Source organism: Narcine bancroftii, chromosome 1, assembly GCF_036971445.1.
Source record: "Narcine bancroftii isolate sNarBan1 chromosome 1, sNarBan1.hap1, whole genome shotgun sequence".
NCBI lineage: Eukaryota > Metazoa > Chordata > Chondrichthyes > Torpediniformes > Narcinidae > Narcine > Narcine bancroftii.
The window spans coordinates 292744954-292764817 of record NC_091469.1 but is presented as its reverse complement, the minus strand read 5'-3'; the positions used below and the strand labels follow the sequence as shown (position 1 = coordinate 292764817).

At 42.5% G+C, this 19864-nt stretch overlaps 1 long non-coding RNA gene across 1 annotated transcript in view; it reads left to right on the top strand.

Moving 5' to 3' along the window:
• Nucleotides 1–984: 984 nt before the first annotated feature.
• LOC138751778 (uncharacterized) overlaps nt 985–19864 on the top strand; it is a 43447-nt gene continuing 24567 nt past the window's right edge. The window contains exons 1-2 of the long non-coding RNA XR_011350176.1: nt 985–1055; nt 12348–12622. This is a non-coding gene — a long non-coding RNA (uncharacterized lncRNA). The remainder of the gene's footprint in view (nt 1056–12347; nt 12623–19864) is intronic.

Genomic DNA, 19864 nt, shown 5'->3' with positions numbered 1-19864 from the left:
CCATGAAAGGTGGGCGATGAGCTTCAGAGGCAGTCGGAATCCGGAGAGGGAAGAGGGGGATGGGGAAGGGAGTACCTTTCCACTTAAAGTTTTCCCACTAACAGGGCAGAGCCTCCGAAATGGAAACCTTGGTTCGGTTTAATCTTGCTGATGTTATCCTCATCTCCAAGATGTTCAGTGATAAAAAGCTCCCCAAATTGCTAATGTGCACTGTTTATCCCTCCTGACTGCATTCATTTACGCCATGAAGAAATAAATTGGATAATGACTCAAGGGCGGAAATGCAAAAGATTTTTTTTCATTTTGAATTGTAATTAGCATTTGTGCCATGTGGAAGTAATCAGCTAGCAAAGATTGAGCTTTGTACAATGTATGTGTTCTCATCCACCTTCATTTGCCTCTGGAGTTAAAGAGCAGTTCAGATATGTTCATCTGATGACTGTGCTTTCCTTGGTCGAGGACATTCCAACCAGTTCGTCAGTTTTATGTGGTTCTCGACCACATAGCAGCTTCCAAGCTACTAAACAGGCTCTCAACTTAATGCCTGCAGTTCTGCTGCAGCACTTAAAGGCTGAAGTGTTTTTAGTGAATGAAACTTAAGATTGGGCCACATGCAAAGAAAGGAATTTATAGCCATTCAACCTTTTCCTGTCACAAGACCTTAACAGACAGCTCAGAACTGCGAAAGGAAGACCCGTGGCCATGGCATTTAACCGCAGTCTCTGCAAAAGCACGACAGAGCAGGGGCACATCCTCAATTGGCCCCTTTTTGTGAGTGTTTTTTAAAAAAAAATCACATCATTTCCTCTCTTAGAAAAACTTCTGTGAAATAGGAGAGACTCAATCATTGCTGGCTGCAGAGAAGTTATCATGTTTGTGGGTGTTGTCAAAGCCTCCGATTGGCTCCCTTTAGGAGGTGCTCGACCAATCACCGGGCTGAATGCCTGACCATTCATGAAAAAAAAAGTAGCAATGCGCTGTTGATGAAAGATCCGGAAACTGGCTCTGCTACTTTATCACTTGGAAGCAGTCTTCCTCTTGAACTAAGAAAAACTGTGAGTCATGGTTATAGCCCTAATTTGCGAGACAAATGAAAGAGAGAGTGAGAACAGTTTTGCAATGCATTCAGGGGAGGGGGGGAAAAAACAACACAACAGTATTTGAGCGTTCAGTCAAACTTTATGTTTGAGTTCCGAAGGCTGCATCAGTATTCGGCTGCAATGAAGTCATTTTCCTGCTTGATTGAAATCATCTGTTTGCAGTTCCTTGACAAATTAATTGAACCTTCCTGTGACTCAAATCTCTTTGGCTTCTGAAAGGACTTTACAGGTTGTCCGAGGCCAACACTCATTTAATCTTTAGGGCTCTGAAAGTTGAATGAAGAAACCATTTGTTCCGCTAATGGTATTCCAGTGAGAAGAGCTTTGTGCACTCACACACAAAAATAAGAGAACTGAGGCTGAAGTGACCTCTGTATTACTGAAATATTGACAACTCCTTCTCATTTATAAAACAGCAACTCGCAGTTTCACTTCTGGTGGTTGAGATACTGGAAAAGGAGGTGCAGCCTGAAGGTGTGCTTTTAAAAAAAAATCTAACTCATTCTATAACTGGAATCCTTTAAATAGCATTTGTTTATGGTCCTTTTTGAAAGGAGAATGATCCTAATCAGAATCATTACTACGACAGAGGAGAACTTACACTAGTGAAACATAAAAGTTTGCAGATGCCTTGATTGTAGTTTCAAAAAGTGCTGGAGCATACACAGCAGGTCTCGCAGCATCCACAGGAGGTAAAGGTACATAAGCAAGGTTATGGCTGATTTGCTGTTGCACTAAATTTAATGATGGATAGTTACATGGTTTGATGAAGTTTAGCTGCCATAGATTTTGCGGAAATTGTTCATTTGTTGATGCAGTGGAAACCATCGAGTTTTTGATTGGCTATTTCTTTCCATTATAAAAACCAGAATCAGAATTTATTGTTAGTGCTAACATTCATAATATAACCATCTTACAACATTACGATAAAAAATAAAAAATAATAATGCATGAAAAATGAGGCAGTGTCTTTGGTTCATGGATAATTCAGGAATCTGATGGCAGCAGGGAAGAAGCTATCCTTGTGCTACTGAGTGCTCTTCTTTAGGTTCCTGTACTTTTTTTCCTGATGGTAGCAGAGTGAAGAGGGCATGGCCTGGGCAGTGGGGGTATTTGAGGATAGAGGCTGCTTTATTAAGACACCGCCTCGTGCAGATGTCCTCGATAGAGTGAAGTCTGGTGCCTCTAGGGTTTATTCTTCTCCCGAGAGTTGGTGCCTCCATCCCAGGTAGAGATGGAACCAACCAGAATGCTCTCCACAGTACACCTGTAGAAGTTTACGAGAGTCTTCGGTTACGTACAGAATCTCCTCAGACACCTTACAAAGTATAGCCGCTGGCTGGCCTTCCTTGTGATTGCTCCAGGACAGATCCTCGGAAATATTGACACCCTGAAAAGGAATCACAACTGGAGGGAAGTGCCCTTCCACCAAACGAATTCCGGTTGCTACAAGCTCATTTATACTTTGTTATGATCGAATATCACTTCACATCTTCCCCTCTGTCATATGAAGGTTTTCTTTTGCCCCTTTTATAAATATCCTGTAGAACACAAAATTGCTGAACCAGTTTTGCTTAAAATGCTTGAAAACAGGAAATGTGGTGTCACCACTTATAGTCATGCACCCTTCTACCAGATTAGACTGACTGCATTGCTTGGTTTGAGGGAAAAAAAAACCCTTATATTTGTCACTTTCTGATTGGTTACAAAAATAAGTTAAGCAGTGGTCCCCCAGCTAGCTGATATGGAAATGCAGATGTGAACACTGGTAACTGAAGTGATACAATGGCAATAAATGTGTAAATGGTAACATAGAAAATGATGTTCTACTTTACACCATTTGGATTGACATTTATAAGTACTGGAAAAACATTAATGGTTTGCTGAAGGGTTCCTGTCATTAACATTGTTGGGGATTTATTATTGATAACACATTCTGCTAAGAAAATAAATAAAATAGGTTGTGTGAGGTTGGGTGGATGAGGATTGGTATTTGAATGGAATTTTCTTTATTAGTTATCTCAGATTGACGTCTGGCACTAAAGATTATTTGTTCAGGAAGGCCTAGATTAACTTGAACACACCCTAGAAATCCTGGTGACAGGTTTGCCAAGTGCACGGGTGTTTTCCCCCTCCCTCCCCCCAACCCCATGTGCTTTCATTAGTGGTGGGATACTTACAGAGATCTCCAGAACATATAGCCCAGCGAACGAGGAATCACAGCCCATTTTCCATTCTCGGCCAATGGGCAAATAAGCTCGAGCCTTCTGAAGCAGTTTCCTGAAGATAAGAGATAATATGGAAGGGGAAACCTGGCAAATCGATGAGCGTGCAGGACCATATCATTTCCTCTGCAATGCCTGTGTGTTAATTAACAATTCCAAGTATGTTTTAAACTGTATTTTGGGATTTCCTCACTGTAACAAACTTCCTCTTTGGATTATATATGCAGATTGTTTTTAAAGAGCAAATTCAATTATAAAGTTAAGTTTTAACTCTTGAACTCAACCTTCAAAGAAATTCATAAGAACACAGGCAGTGTGTTTTTTTTTGTACTGATGAGAACGTTCTCATCCAAGCTGCTCCCATGAATTATTGGAACGCCTGACATTTCAGCAAACCTTCTCTGCTTTGTCTTTCTCTCTCTTTGTCTCTTTTGCTATCTCTCTATTTCTCTATTTTTCTCTTCTCTCTCTTTCATTTTCTTTCTCATTCACTCTTTTTCTCTCTCTTTCTCACTCTCTCTTTCTCTCTCCCATTATAAACCACGACTTGTCTCCATGGTTTGGTCCACTGTGGGTTTAGAAGCCAGTTGTTTTGATTATGTGGGAGGGAGGGAAAGAGCTAAAGTGGAAAGCACAGCCGTCCACTCCCAAGCCCAAAGCCAAAACCAACACCAGCTTTATCTGAAGCTCTGGGAGAAAAAAAAAGGACCTTGCAAATACTTCTCTACAATTATTTTCATTACAAATGTACGTGTCATTATGTGGCTTTGATTGGTACAGACTCCAAACTTTTGTTGCCTTCAACTTCAAAAAAGCTTGAGATTTTGCACAGGATAAAGAGTGCTTTTGTATTGTACTTTAGATCAGTTCAAATCTTTCTGCTAAAATTCATTATGGTTATCAGCGCAGAGTTGCACACATATAGACTTGTTGTTTATTTATTCATTTGCAGGATGTGTTTGAGAAGCCAGCATTTATCGTCTATCCCTCTTTGCACTCGAGAAGGTGATGGTGAACTGCTTTTCTAAGACATTCTGCAATCCAGCCAGTTAATTTACAATTCTATTTGTGCCAGGCCTGCTGTTGAAAGATATCCAGTCACATTGAGGCCTATTATGGGCCATTTATTTCTCTCACTGAAGGACCCTTTGAGCCAAATTATCTTACAGCAATCTGGGAGTATCTTTTTTAAAAATTTCACATTGTTTTTAATGAACTGATTCCACTAAAATTAAATATTCTAGTCACCATGGTGGGCTGCCATGTTTACCATTGGTTTATTAACTTAGGAATATAACAGCTGAATGGATATTCCTATAGTAGCTAAAATATATGCACAGAAGAGGTCATTTGGCCCACCTGGTTCATGACCATGCCTCCCCAACCCCTCCTCATTTCACCCTTCAACCTACCATTCTTTGTCCCTTGCATTTACTTGTCTTCCCCTCATAACATTGTGGATGACCATTCAAAGTGCCCTTGCTGAGTTACAATAGCCCTACCGACCAACATGTATTTCATTGCCTTATTCTGGCATCTGCTTACCCTCAACCTTATCCAGCCCTCAGATTTCACCCAATCACCCAAAAGGATCTTCTCTAATCAGAGTCGAATCATATAGCGTGGAAACAGGCCCAACTTATCCCTGTGTTTGGCCCTTATCCCTCTAAACCTATCCTTATTCATGAATCAGTGCCAGTGACCCAGGTTCGAATCCGGCGCTGTCTGTGAGGAATTTGCACGTTCTCCGTGTGACATGCATGGGCTTCCTCTGGGTGCTCCTGTTTCCTCCCTCCCTCCAAAAACGTAGGCTTAATTGAGTGTGATGGGCACGGGTTTAAATGGCTTTAGTCAGCTTCTATTGCATTGTAAAAATAGTGCCTACCTCAACCACCCGCCCCCCCAGAACTGATTCCATACACCCACCACCCTCTGTGAAAAAAAGATATTCCTTACATTCCATTAATCTCTCCCTGCTCACTTTCTGATTTCCCCTACTCTGGGCAAAAGGCTCTCTGTATTCTCCTGATCTATTTGTCCACTGCAATTCTCCAACGAGCCAGCCGATTTTAATTCTCTTATCTGCTGTTGCCATGTCTTTAATTCCTTTACCCTGAACCCTGTGATTCCTATCGCTAAAATGTTTTGCTTTCTCTTTCAAGTTACTCCTTAAAACTCGTTTGAGGACCTGCCTTAATGCTTGTCAGGATCAAATTGTGTCCGATAATGAGTTACATTGGGCATTTCATTCTATGAGGGAATGCATAAACCTGGATAATTGTTCATTTTGACTAATTAAAATGCCGCACATCCAAAACCATTCTTGGTCGAGGCCCTATTTGTTTTGGCTTGTTTTGTTTTGCACCTCACTGAAGGTTGGCAATATCAGGGAACTGAGGAGTTTCATCAATGAACCACTGTGATCTACACTCTGGAAAGGAATGTCTGGACAAGGGAGCAATCTGTTGTTATGTCTGATTGTTCTGTCACAGTTCCTTTGGACTGAGAAAAGCAGAAAATCGGCGCTGGAAGCCATGCTGGAGTTCATGACCCAGTTCCGAGCTGAGGTAGGGGCACAAGGAGGAAGCCGGTTTAATTGAAGGACTGAATCCACAAAGGGGAAAGAGGAAATGCATTTCCCTGTCCTCAAACCAGATCTAAAAAAAGATCTCATGGGTGAAAGTGCAGGGAACTGATTGCTTTAGTTCAACAGGCTGCCCTGACCCCCTTGTTCTGACCCCTGGCACTTCACTATGCCTTCAATGGTAACAGGCTGAATTGAGCTGGCCTAGCTCAGTAAAGTGTGCGCAGGAGAAAGAAGATGAAGAGAGAAGTTCAAACGATGGGATGGGTTTCTCCAGAGTGTGTGTAATGCAGAGTTACCTACCAAAGAAACAGATATCAGCATCTATCAGGTACCAATAATATGTTGGCTCAGGCCCAAGACCTCAGTTATATATTTTTAACCCCTATGGACAGTGTGTGTGACCTGCTGAGTTCCTCTAGCATTTTTGTGTTTCTGCTACAATCAGACTTCTGTGTTTCATAAACTTGGCCAAGTTAGTGACAGGAACAGAACGACAGGCAATATGGGGAAGAGGGGAATAAAATGTAGTTTGATAAATTCAGTGCGTTTTCCCCACTTTCACTACCGGCCACCATCATGTCAACCTTCTACAGGAGCTCTATCACAGTGGGGTAAAGTTGCTGCAGAGAAATGGATCGGAGGTCAATTCACAAGATCATAAGAGTGGTAGGGAGGATCACTGGAGTCTCCCCCCTTCCCCCCCCCCCCCATACCTCCATCGACGTGATCTACTGGGATCATTGTCTGGAGAGAGAACACAAAATCGTCAAGAATCCCTTCGACCCTGCACACAGCATCTTTCATGAGAGATATTGGGGTATCAAAGCCACCACCATCAGGCTGAGGAACAGCTTTTAAAAAAAATTATTTATAGTTTTACAGACTCGTATTAGCCAGGCGAATAATCCTCCCCTTTTACAGGTCATTGTTTGCCGAGCCCTCTCTTTTTCCTCCCCCCCTCCCAATCATTCACCCTCCCTCCCAATTCAAACCAAGTACATAAAAGCATAAAAATCAATTATTAAAAATATCAATACAAATACATGAGGAGAAAAGGTGGGGAGTGGGGGGGGGGGGGGGAGCCGACAGGCCTTCCAAATTGTCCCCTCGTTCTCAGTATTTCAGGGCTTGTGTGATCCTGTTATTCACTGTATTCCTATTGAGAAAGGTTCTGGGAGGGCTAATCACACCTGCATTTCGATGTGTCGCAAGTATGGCTGCCACACCTCGACCAATGTGTCATATCTGAGGAACAGCTTCTTCAAACAAGCAGTGAGAACGCTGAACGACCAAAGGAACTGCTCACACTAGCCATCTGCGACTCTCATATTCATGAAGCAATATTTATTTAATTATGAGTATATATGAATACAAGTCTGCATTTTGCATTGTTTGTCTATATGTGTTTTGTCTGCTTGTGTGTCTGCATGTTTTGCACTGAGGACTGAGAACTACATCAAATCTCCCCTTTCATCTTAAACTCATGCTCTATAGTTCCAGCTTTCTCTACCTTGGGAATAAGACTCTCACTCCATCTTATCTGTGGCCCTCATAATTTTATAAACCCCTATAAGTTCACCCTCTGTCTTTTACATTCCAGGGAGAATTTCTCCAACATAATCTCTCCTCATCATGACAGCCCTCATTTCCAGCCAATATCCTGGTGAATTCACCATGTCCTTCCTGTAATGTGGCAGCCAGAACTCTACACAATGGTTCAAATATAGTCTAACCGCTGTTTGGCACAATGTATTCAGAACACCTATGAATGTTGGCATACTAAGTAGCTTCTTCACCACCCTATTTTTGTTTTAATTTAAAAAAGTTTAGACATATAGCACGGTAACAGGCCACGTTGGCCCACAACCCCATGCTGCCCAATAAACCCAATTAATCTAAACCCATGCAGACACAAGGTGAACATACCAATTTCTTACAGACAGCATGGGATTCAAACCCCAGTCCCAATCAATGGCGCTGTAATGGCATTATGCTAATTACTACACCAACTGTACTGTCCCAACTATGTCACCACCTTCAGTGATTTACACGCCAAAGCCCTTCTGTAAATCAATACTCTTGAGGTCTCTGCTTTTTATTCTCCTGAAGAATAATCATTTTAAATATACAGTAGCCAGTCAACTTACAAGCACAAATGTGTGAATGACTTGGTAAACACACACAGTAATTGCTGGAGGAACTCAACCAGTCTCGCAGCGTCTATAGGAGGTAAAGATAACACTGTCATTTCGAGCCTGAGCCCTTCTTCAAGGTATAAGCAAAAAGCACGCGTGCATCTAAATAAAGACGGGAGAAAAAGGGGTAAAAATGAGAGGGGGAGGAGTCCAGACCCACAAACAAAATGGGTTAATTGAAATGATGAGGAAAGGCGAAAATTGCTTTTGGTTCTATGAAAGGAGACACAAAGGGGAAAGAGACTGAAACAGAGGAAAGGAGTCAGTGGGGCGAAGATGGGGGGGGGGGTTAATGAAAACTGGAGAAGTTATTTTTAATGCCATCATTTAGAAGGTGTCTTGTCAGAAGATGAGGTGTTGCTCCTCCAGTTTGTGTGTGGTCTCAGTCTGGCAGTGCATGAGTCCATGGGAACAAGCCAGGGAATGGGAGGGGCAATTGAAATGAGTAGCTGCTGGGAGATTCACGCTATTGTGGTGGACAGGCCCGAGGTGTTCAATGAAGCGATCTCCAGTCTGCGCCTAGGTCTCTACGATGCAGAGGAGACCACAGGGGGAGCACTGAATTCAGCAGATGACCCCTGCAGATTCTTCTAAGAACTATTGGGGGCCTAAAAGGTGGTGAAGGAGGAGGTGTTGGCATAAGTGGAGCATCTTCTGTGGTCACAGGTGTAGGTGCTATGGTGGGGGAGGGAGGAGTGGAGAAGGGAGTCACATTACATGCTTTGGTGCCAATTAAGGCACTTGAGAAAGCTCCAAACTCTTCCAAAACTCTTCCAAACATTGTGAACTTTTTACATGGTTGTGAAAGTGTAGAAGATATCTTGGTTTAAAATTTACTCTACAAACTTTAGCTGGAGTTGATGGGACTGCAGTCAGAAATGGAATGCCATGGGGACTCCCTTTGACATACGCACATTTAGTGACAATCAGCGAGGAGAAATTTGGACTGCCTCAGCCATTATCGGCTGCAATGAGAGGTAGAACTGTTGTCTAATTGGGTAATTTATCACTCTGTTAAGAATTCTGACTTTTTTTGGCCAACCCACTTCTTTCTTGGTAGTGGATTTTTCTTTTTTTATATAATAAAATATCTTTACAATACAATCTGATTAAAATGTAGGTACCTTGGATGAAATGATATGATTTAAGTGTAATCTTTTTGCATTTTAACATATATCCAGGTGTACTCTGGATTTTTCGATTTGAAACTTCAATGTTAATAAAAATATTGAAAAAGCCTGCAATGTAAAACCAGCAGAAAATTGGAAAAACCTATAAAAATATTGAAAAAGATGTTTACTCTTCAAAAAGCCATTGGTATTTTGGACTGGCAGTCTGAATTATGGATAATGAGGAATCTAGTCGATTTCTGATTGGGGCAGGAAGGTCGTGTGACATGAAGGTGTCATTTGTGTCAGATGACTAATGATAATGAATTTATTGTCATAAACCAGTGGTTCTCAACTTTTTTCTTTCTGCTCACATACCACTTTAAGTACTCCCTATGCCATCAGTGCTCTGTGATTAGTAAAGGATTGCTTAAGGTTTTTTGTGGGTTGAAAGAGAAAGTTTGAAAACCACTGTTTTAATCATACCTCATTGACTCGTTATGTGCACGGTTTCAGAACTCCAAAGGAAATGGGCCAATGACAATTTTTCTCAAGCAAAATATTTCAGTAACAATTGGGTCTAGAGCAGTGGTTCTCAACCTTCCCTTCCCACTCACATCCCTCCTTAAGCAATCCCTTACTAATCACAGAGCACCCGATGGTATAGGGATTACTTAAAGTAGTATGTGAGTGGAAAGAGAAAGGTTGAGAAGCACTGTCACATACATTGTACGATACATTTATGCACTGAAATTCCAACTTGCTGCAGCCAGCTACTTCATGAAAAAACTATAATAATATACAATAAATGCAAAAGATTGATATATAATAAATATTTACTATTACCATAGAGCAAGAAGAAAAGTGGATTAATAATGGCAGGAGTATTAGGGCAGAATGTTTGGAGGTCAGGTGGTAGATTCAGGACCATGTCTGGAGTGAAACACGAAGATCTGCAGATGTTGAGATTGTAGTACATAGGAACATAGGAAGTAGGGACAGGAGTAGGCCAAAAATGGCCCATCGAGCCCGCTCCACCATTCAATACGATCATGGCTGATCTAATTTATGACCTAACACCACCTACCTGCCTACATCTATCCTATCCATACCCTTCATAATCCTATATATTTCTATAAGATCTCCTCTCATTCTTCTGAACTCGAGCGAATACAATCCTAGACGATTTCATCTTTCATCATAAGTCAACCCCTTCGCAGAGATGCTGGAGGAACTCAGCCAGTCTCACAGCGTTCATAGGAGGTAAAGATAATTTACCGACATTTCGGGCCTGATCCCTTCCTCAAGATAGAAGCAAAAAGCAGACAGGCATCTGAATTAAAGACTAAGATTAAGGAGAAAGAATGGGGGGAGGAATCCGGACCTCATAGCCAAAATGTGTTGATTGGATATGATAAGAGGAAAGGTGAGAATTGATTTTGGCTCTGTGAAAGGAGACAGAGGGAAAAGGGGAGCGAGAGAGCTTGGGGAAAGGCTACAGTGGGGAAGAAGAATGGGGGGAGAGAGAGTTGATCGGAAACCGGAGTTGATGTCAATGCCATCAGGTTGAAGGCTGCCCAATCTGAAGATGAGGTGTTGTTCCTCCATTTTGCAGGTGGTCTTAGTCTGGCAGTGCATGAGACCATGGATAGACATGTCGGCATGGAAATGGGAAGGGGAATTGAAAAAGGTGGCCACTGGGAAATCCTCGCAACAAGAGTTGGAAATCTTCAAAGAGTGTCTCCTCTGGTCCTATCCCATGGAGTGGGTCAGCTCATTCAGAGGAAGCATGGAGGGTAGTGAGGGGGGGGGAGTGTTAGCTGTTGGCTCAAATAAAAGCAGGAGTGAAATTAGAAAGAGGTTGAGATTGTTTCAGAGGACAGAGGAAGAAGGTTACCATGGAAACAGACCTATCCATCCAGCTGCTACAGCTGGGACTGGTGAATGAAGCCAAGTTCATATCTGGTGAATGACTAAAGGGAGAGAAGTGTATCTGGCCGCCTGTGTACAAGAGCCTGAGAAAAAGACAGGTCAAGGTTATTTATAGCAATCTTCTGAGCTCGGTATGGGTGGTAAAGTTTGAGGGGTTGAAGGATTATCCTGTCAGACTACTGGAGAACATTAAGTTAGTTGTGTCTTGGATCAGTGCAACCACTTAATGCAAAAGCAAGAGAATGGCAGTCTTATTTTCCCCAAATAAACCACGATCTTAACTGTGGAGTAAACACGTTGGTTTGTTCGCTGTCTCGCTTGTGTTCTTCAGTATTTTGTGCTTTTTTCTTCTCTCTGATTTTCTCTGCCAATTTCTTCATTCACTTAGAAGGAAACCTCCTGGACTCAGCTGTCATCCTTTACCGCTAAGACCAGTGATGCTCTGTGGGAGATCTGGAAGACCCACCCAGACATGTACTCTGAAGCAGAATGACAAAGCACAGGCTGTTAATGGAAGAAATTGGAGAACAAGGCCTCTGACTGTATTTCTTCCGTTCCTAGTTATCAGTCCACAGTCAACCCTGTGAAGAGTGGAAGATACCCAGGCCATGATTTTTTTTACAATATTGCACACCAGCTACCATGCGGTCTTGAAGAGTGAATTATTTGTGTAATGACATGATCTGAAATGTGAGAGGAAAGGATGTGCAGCAAGATTTTACACACATGCACACCCCACCCAGATATATTCACACACACACACCCCCAGAAGTGCACACACGCACACATTCTGGCCACCAACAAACTCCCTGGACCAACACAATTCCTTTTGCATACCCATGGCCTCATCTTCCCCTCCCCACAATCTTACCTCTTCAGCCACATGCTTCCCTCTGTGACTCCACAGCACTATTCCCTCATGTTTGCTATCTAAATTCAGCCAGAATGTGAAATAAATGGCAAGTGCCAACTAACTTAATCCCCAGTGAACGAGCTATGTCAATGTTTGGTCTAAAGGGATAACTTTGAAGAGATGGTTTGACAAAAAGATTAAGGCAATGTGTGAAATCTTGAGGAGTTAAGACCTGTTCACCAATGATGGTGACTCAAAACTCAGTCTAAGAATAAGTTGACTGCAGGGACTTTTGTGACTAAACTCCATCCTGCTTCATAGCCTTGTCTACATTTTCTTCCTTAAGGTGCTGGCAATGGAACTGATTTTCCCATTTTCCCAATCCTGCCTTATTCCATTGTTCTGAGACCAATCAGTACGTCACAATAGCTCCACTGGCTGACATGAGTTAACGTGGACTAACTCTGGATGTGGACCTGGACAAACGTAATCTTCCTGAGTGGGAGGAAACTCTTCATCAAGACTGAGGTGTCTCCCACTGAAGCTGCTCAACCCGCTGAGTCCCTGCGTTTGGCTTCAGATTCCAGCATCTGCAATCTCCTGTGTATCTCCTGGACATGAGTAAGTTCCTCTTTACCTAATGACCCCTGCTATAAATTGTTTTACAAGAAAACATCTGATGGCTGTGCATCAAGGTTTGTGTAAATCTATCCAAAACCCTATTGCTTGAGTTGGTTTATGTTGGATAGACATATAATGAGATCAAGCTTGAAATGGACCCTTTGACCTACCGTAAATATGCCCATTTACGCTAATCCTATCTTCACCCATTTTATTCTCCCCACATTTTGGCATCAGCTCTCCTGCACCATATCAAATTCTACAACTTTACATCGGCCAGTGAACCAACCACAACCTTCACACTCCTGGGATGTGGGAGGAAACCAGAGCACACAGAGGAAAGCCTATTGGCCTCTAGGAGAATGTGCAAGTTCTGCACAAACGACTGAGGATCGGAGGGAACCCCAGCTGCTGGAACTGGGTGAACCAGAGGGACTAACTGTGTGTCTACTCAACTTTGTTGTGCAATTCTGTCCATGTTTAAATTTATGCTTGCTAATTTACTTGTAATATTTGCTACAAAAGTTTCCATCCCCACCTTACAATATCAGCATTGACTTCACCCCTGCCTATCTCTGTGACTCCCTGTCATTCCCCATACACTTTTATCCTCCTTTATTTCCCAACACAGACTGTATCTTCAACTCTCCATCCCACGGTTTCCAGAATTGCCTCACTGCTTCTCCCTAATGGGAGTGCAATTAAAACTAACCTCAAGACAAACATTTTTTAATCGTATTATCCCATTTTAGGGTGGCGTGGTTAGCGCAACAGTGAGAGCAATGCTCTTACAGCATTCGACCAAGGTTCAAATCCGGCACTGTCTGTAAGGTGCTTGTAGATTCTCCCCGTGTCTGCGTGGGTTCCCTCCCAGTGCTCTGGTTTCCTCCTAGTCTTCCAAAGCATTTGGGAATTTGTAAGTCAATTGGGTGTAATTGCATGGTACAGGCTCATGTGCCAAAAGGGCCAGTTACTGTTCTGTATTGTAGATCTACATTCTAAAAAATTAATTTAAATCTATGCCCTCTGGATTCAGACTCCCCTGTCCTGTGAAAACTGCTCGAACTGTTCACTTATCACTGTTTTTAGGAACCTTAAAAAAATCCCCCTTCACCCTCCAATGCACAGGAAAGAAAGACTCATCCTGTCTATGTTCTGTTTAAAATCACTCTTCAAGCTTCAAATCTATATGATTTTCAATCCTTTGATTCAGTATTGAACCTTCTGATCCATGATTCAGTGTGCATTTATATCTGATAACTCTTGTGCAATGACATGAAATGATCTTTAACATTTAAAACAAACATAATTATTTGTAAGGTATGCCTTCTACTTGTTAACAAAGAATATGTTTATTGGGGATACTTTTCTACACTTGTATTGGGACTCATAATATGGTTTTTAGACTGCAGGCATGTATCGGCACAATCAACCAAATTTGCTGTTACACGGGCAGTCTAAAAAGGAAAGTGCAGGAATGTTTTAGTCATTTCCTGCGCCGCGATTTATCCTGCGGGACCCCAACTACTTTTCGGGGGGGGGAAGCCTACAGTTTAAATCGCACCGCAAAACTCGCCTCCTGAATTCAACATAACAGCTGACTACTCAGGCCACATTGCTCCACGTAAAAGCATCGGGACTAACGCGCACAGGAACTTAAGGCGATACTGCTGTCTAAAAAGCTCAATTGATGGGATTCCTGCCTCTGAGTCAAGAAGCTATGGATGCCAAATCTACTTCAAAAAGCATGTAATTTATCTTAAAACTCCATGGCCATGGGGAGGAATTGCTTCACTCTTGGAGGTATCACCCCTCTGTTGAAAGGATCAACTATCTCCATGGGTGGATCTGAAAGATTCCATGAACATTGGGAAGTTGTCATTAATATTTATTTTTCAACCAATACCAGGGAAAGAAAAAAACAACATTATCCAGCATTGGGCTTCAGTTCATGGGCAATCATGTGGCAACCATTGCTGTCACTATTTAATTGGCTGTGGTGTGTTGAGGGATTTCCAGATGACCTGGTGCATCAGAAACAGTGCAAGTATTTCTCTCTTCCTGACACATGAAATGAGTGGCAGATGAAGAATTGTTGGAGGTCAGTCAACATCCGTGGGTGGAAATGATCAGTCAATATTTCAGGTCTGAACACTTTACCATTACTAAATACAGGTACTCCCCAACTAATGACTGTAATTTGGACTGAACAATCGGTCTTATCTCGAAATGGACATAAGTCGGAATATTGCCTGGGTGCAGAGTACTTTTGAATTAAATCTTTTTTTCATTGTAGATTTGACGATAACAACTTAAAGCTTCCTAAATTTGTCGATCAACCTTAGTAAATCTTTCCACGTTCTGGTCCATGCTTACCTTGTTAGTCAGCATCCTGGGGGTCCATAGGCTTGGCGCGGCCATCTCGATTCCTGTGCCCACGCACGAGTCTTCAGTTGGGACCTGCGTGATGGCTTCACGTATTGGAGTTCAGTTGGTGCATTCACGGTGGGCTCGCGTATTGGAGTTCATTTGGTGCATGCGTGAGAGTGAAGCACCCTAACTCTAACATTTGTGCCCTTAACTCTTGTACATGCTCCAACCGAACTCCAGTACACAAACCCATCATGCATGCACCAACCGAACTCCAGTACACGAACCCAGCGCGCATGCACCAACTGAAGATGCGCACATAGGAATTGAGATTGCTGCGCCCAACTGATGGACCCTGGGACTAACAAGGCAAGTATGCACATTTTGGCTCGTACATGCCATGTACCCCTGTTACAGTTTGTCAAATACAACATAAACAGTGTAAATTTTATATTTTTTCTTTATATTTAAAAAAACTTTTGGTTGTATGTGCGGATGGACGTAAGTTGCATTGGTTCCAACTCAGGATGTACCTGTACAGTAAAACCTCTGGTATCCAGCACCTATGGGGATTGGTAGATGCTGGATAAGTGAATTTTCTGGTTGCTTGAGATTGCGTGTTGCATGATTGGCGAACTAATGGGGAGGTGCGCCAATTTAAACATCCGTGTTTTTTTACCTATTTATTTTGGGTGAGTTTTTGACCAGTTGCTCGAGGCTGCTAGTTGCTTGAATTCTGGATAACAGGGGTTTTACTGTATTATTTTCTCAGCAACCAGGAACTTAAATGAACATGTTTCACTCCACTTCATCAACCTCAGAGGTATAAGTAAAGTCCTTGTATATTTTCTCCTGTTCTGGAGTCCAGAGGATCCCAAAATTAGCAGCAAATAGATCTGCACAACACAGGGCAACTTCAACAAAAAAGTTGGTTTTAATTATATTTCAACAAGAAAACAAACTTTAACTTATTACTCAACTTACCCAACTACTTCATCCCCCTCTAATACTAAGCACAGGTATGTGTAATGTATATTGAAGATTAGAAAAGTTCTTTGGATTACAGTCCAATCTCACTGGTTGCAGGCAATTCTTGGACTGTGCACAGAAGTTAGCATGAACAAAGTTCACTCATCTTTGGTGCTGAACAGGCAAATGGTGACCCCTTAGGAGGGTTTTTGCTAGTTTTCGGAAAGATTCCTTTTCCAGAACATTCACAACTGATTCCTTCTCAATCAGTCTTGCTGACAAAACTTGTCCCCTTCTGAGTTCTCCAGATGATCCTCTTTCTTTCAGGTCACCTGCCAGATTGCCAGTCTTCTCCTTGGACCAGACAGCCTCTCAAAGTTGGCCAGCTTTGTCCTTCTGGAAAGCATTTCTGTGTGCAGTTTGGGTCACCAAATGAGAGGAAGGTGATAAACAAAATCGAGAGAGTGCAGAGAAGGTTCACAAGAATGTTGACAGGATGTCAGGGTTTGAGTGACAGAGAAAGGTTGAGCAGCCTGGGGCTTTTTTCTCTGGAGTGTAAAAGATTGATGGGGGATTTGATGGAGGTGTTCAAGATTTTAAAAGGGACAGAGAGAGTCAACGTGGATAGGCTTTTTCAATTAAGAGTGGGGGATATTCAAACCAGAGGCCACGGTTTGAGATTGCAAGGGGAAAATTATGAGGTGAAATTGCTTCACGCAAAGAGTGGTTGGGATGTGGAATAAGCTTCCAGCAGAGGTGGTTGAAGCAAGGATGTTATTTACATTTAAGGAAAGACTGGATAATTACATGGAGGGGAGAGGATTGGAGGGGTATGGACCAGGTGCTGGTCAGTGGGACGAGGAGGGTGGGGATTTGTTCCGGCATGGACTCGTAGGGCCAAACTGCCTGTTCTGTGCTGTATATGGTGATAACTGGAAATGTTTGCATGCTCTATTGTCGACCTGTCTTTATGTGGTTTACACTGTTTAAAGGAAACAGGATTTGCATAACATATAACGAACTACTTCTTCTATAGGTCACAGTGTCATCCTAAATAATATTAGAAAAAAAAACAAAATTAAAATACAGAGGAGAGAGCAACTTGTCCTTCTCCGAGACAGCTTGGGGATGTATGGTATAGCTGAGTACAAAATAATACTTCCTCTCAACAGACTTTACAATGTTCCTCAGTGACTCCCCACTAAACAATTTCTTTATTCCCATTTATGTTCATGATTTAATTAGCCCTAATTTAGAAACAGGTTTTGTACTGTTGGCCCATTCCTCACTAGGAACTAAACATTGGCCGCTCAAGTCCATTTCCCAGGACACTTACTCCCACAGACAGAGGAAGCTCTTATCCCATCAGGCTGAAGCGAATTTGAATCCTTGTCCCAGCTATAAATGGTTCAAATCCAGTGCTCTGCTGTTCCCATGTTGTAAATAGCTATGCTTCAGCAACCTATCCATTCCATTTTCTTAATTCTTACAGATGAATAAATATTCTGTTACATAACAGAGGAGTTAAGTGACTGCCGATGCAATACATCAAACTGGACTAATGATGTGAAGACAAGAGTTCAAATCCCCACCACAGCATTAGGGGAATTTAAATTCAATTAAGTGAATCATTTCTTAACAGAATAAGAATCAGAATTTATTGTCGGGAACATGCCATAAAATTCATTATTTTGCAGCAGCTTCACAGCACAAATATTGTTATAGAATTACTTTAAATATAAATTAATTAGTGGAAAAAAATAGAGAAAGTGAGGTCATGTCTGGGGTTCATTGTCCTTTCAGGAATCTGGTGGCGGAGGGGAAGAAGCTGTCCTTGTGCCACTGGGAGTTTGGCCTCAGGCTCCTGCACCTCCTTCCCGCACAGTCCACCTGTAGAAATGTGCAAGTGACATTTTAGTGACATACCAAATCTTGTCAAACTCTTCACAAAGTATAGCTGCTAGTGAGCCTGCTTCATGATTGCATCGACATGGAGGGCTCAGGACAGATTCTTAGAGATGTTGACACCCAGGAACTTGAAGTTCTTAACCTTTTCCACTGCCGACTCCTCGATGAGGACTGGTTCATCATCTCCTGATTTCCCCCTCCTGAAGTCCTGAGAATGATGAGTGTGAATCTATTTGAGCACCATGGAAAGAAATCTGGCTCGGGGGCATTTCTCAAGGAAGGAACTCTTACCCAGTCTGCGCTCCATGTTCTTCAGATCAGCAGTAATGTGATTGCTTCTTAACCATGCTCTGGAGTGTCCACTTAAATCAAAGTGTTAAACTCTGCCAGCGATGTGTACATCTTGGCAGAAGCAACATTTTCTCCAATGTGATTGAAGATGTAATCTTGCCTCCAGATAGTTAATTATTGGAAAAAATAGGCAGGTCTGTCAGCATCTATGGAAGAAGAACAGTTAATATTTTAGGACAACTGAAAACTCTACTGCCACCGTTGTCGTTGCGATCTCTACATCAGAGAAACTGAACACAGACTGGGAGATCACTGCATTGAGCACCTCGGAACTGTCCACCACAATAGCCACCCATTTCAATTCCGTGCCCAGCTCCCTTGCTGACATATCTGTTCATGGTCTGAGAAACAATATTCCGCTTGGAACCCTCCAAATGAATGGCATTGCATTGATTTTTCCAATTTCCATTAAATCCCGCCCCTTCGCCTTTCCATCTATCTTCTATCCTTTAGCTCTCTCTCTCTCACCTTTTCCCTTTGTCTCCTTTCAAAGAGCCATAAACAACCCCCCTCCCCATCAATTCTCACCCTTCCTCTCTCCTGTCCTCTTATCATATCCAATGAGTTCCTTTTGTCTGTTGGTCTGTACTCCTCTCCCTCCCATTCTTCCTTCCCCTCCCCCCCCCCCCCCCCCCCCCCACCCAGCCTCAATACAAATGCCTGTTTGTTCTTTTTAAAAATTACACTTTGTGGAAGAGCTCGGGCCTGAAATGTCGGTAATATACCTTTCCCTTCCGTGGATGCTGTTTGACCTGCTGAGACCCTCCTGCATTTCTGTATTTTTACTCCTCCAACCACCACCCGAAAGCTCCTCAAATACCCGCCTCGTGTGCAACCTGCATTTCCATCAGGACATGGATGCGATCAGCATCCACAATCTTCCTTCTGGGATGCTCTCCCTCAAACTCCCCAAACCCTCCTTCAAGCTTGAAGCTTCTTTCAAATCTGCCTCTTCAATCAGGCTTTTGTTCATTTGGCCCAGTATCTTCTTTGGGACAGTTAACTTTTGTCTGATAATGCAGGACTCATATGGGGCCTCTTCATTGTTATATTGGTTGAATGCTTCTGTGTGAGGCATTGCCTCAAAAAAGGATCCCCATGATCCTGGCCCACAGCCTTTAATCACTGCCGCCTTCATTTAGAAGATACAGAAGCCTGTCGAGCAACATCTCGAGGTTCAAGAACAGTTGTTTTCCAACAGCTTATCTTTCAACCATAAATAGACTTTATTCACCATAAAGTGTTTACCAAAGATAAACCATTCAAAGACTCTTCCAACCCTTCGTTTCGCCTCCATACATTTTCATCACTTCTATTATTGCTTTCATTTCTATATACACTATTACCACCACTGGGGCATCTCCCACCCCCACCCCCCCCACACCCCGGTTGCTTGAGGGTTTTCCCCACAGACTCAACCCCTCAATGGCCAGTATTAAAGGACTCCAATCCCCATAGCGTCCTTGCTGTGTGCTTTCCAACAGCTATTAGGCACCTGAACCCCCCTCTCATTGTCTGCTCTGACACCACCAAAGCACTGTCTGCACGACTGTGACATCAATGTTTCTCTTCCACGTTGGTGACTGTGAGCACTTATTTTTGTGTTTAATTTATTTTCACATATACTATTGAAATTTTTGTAAG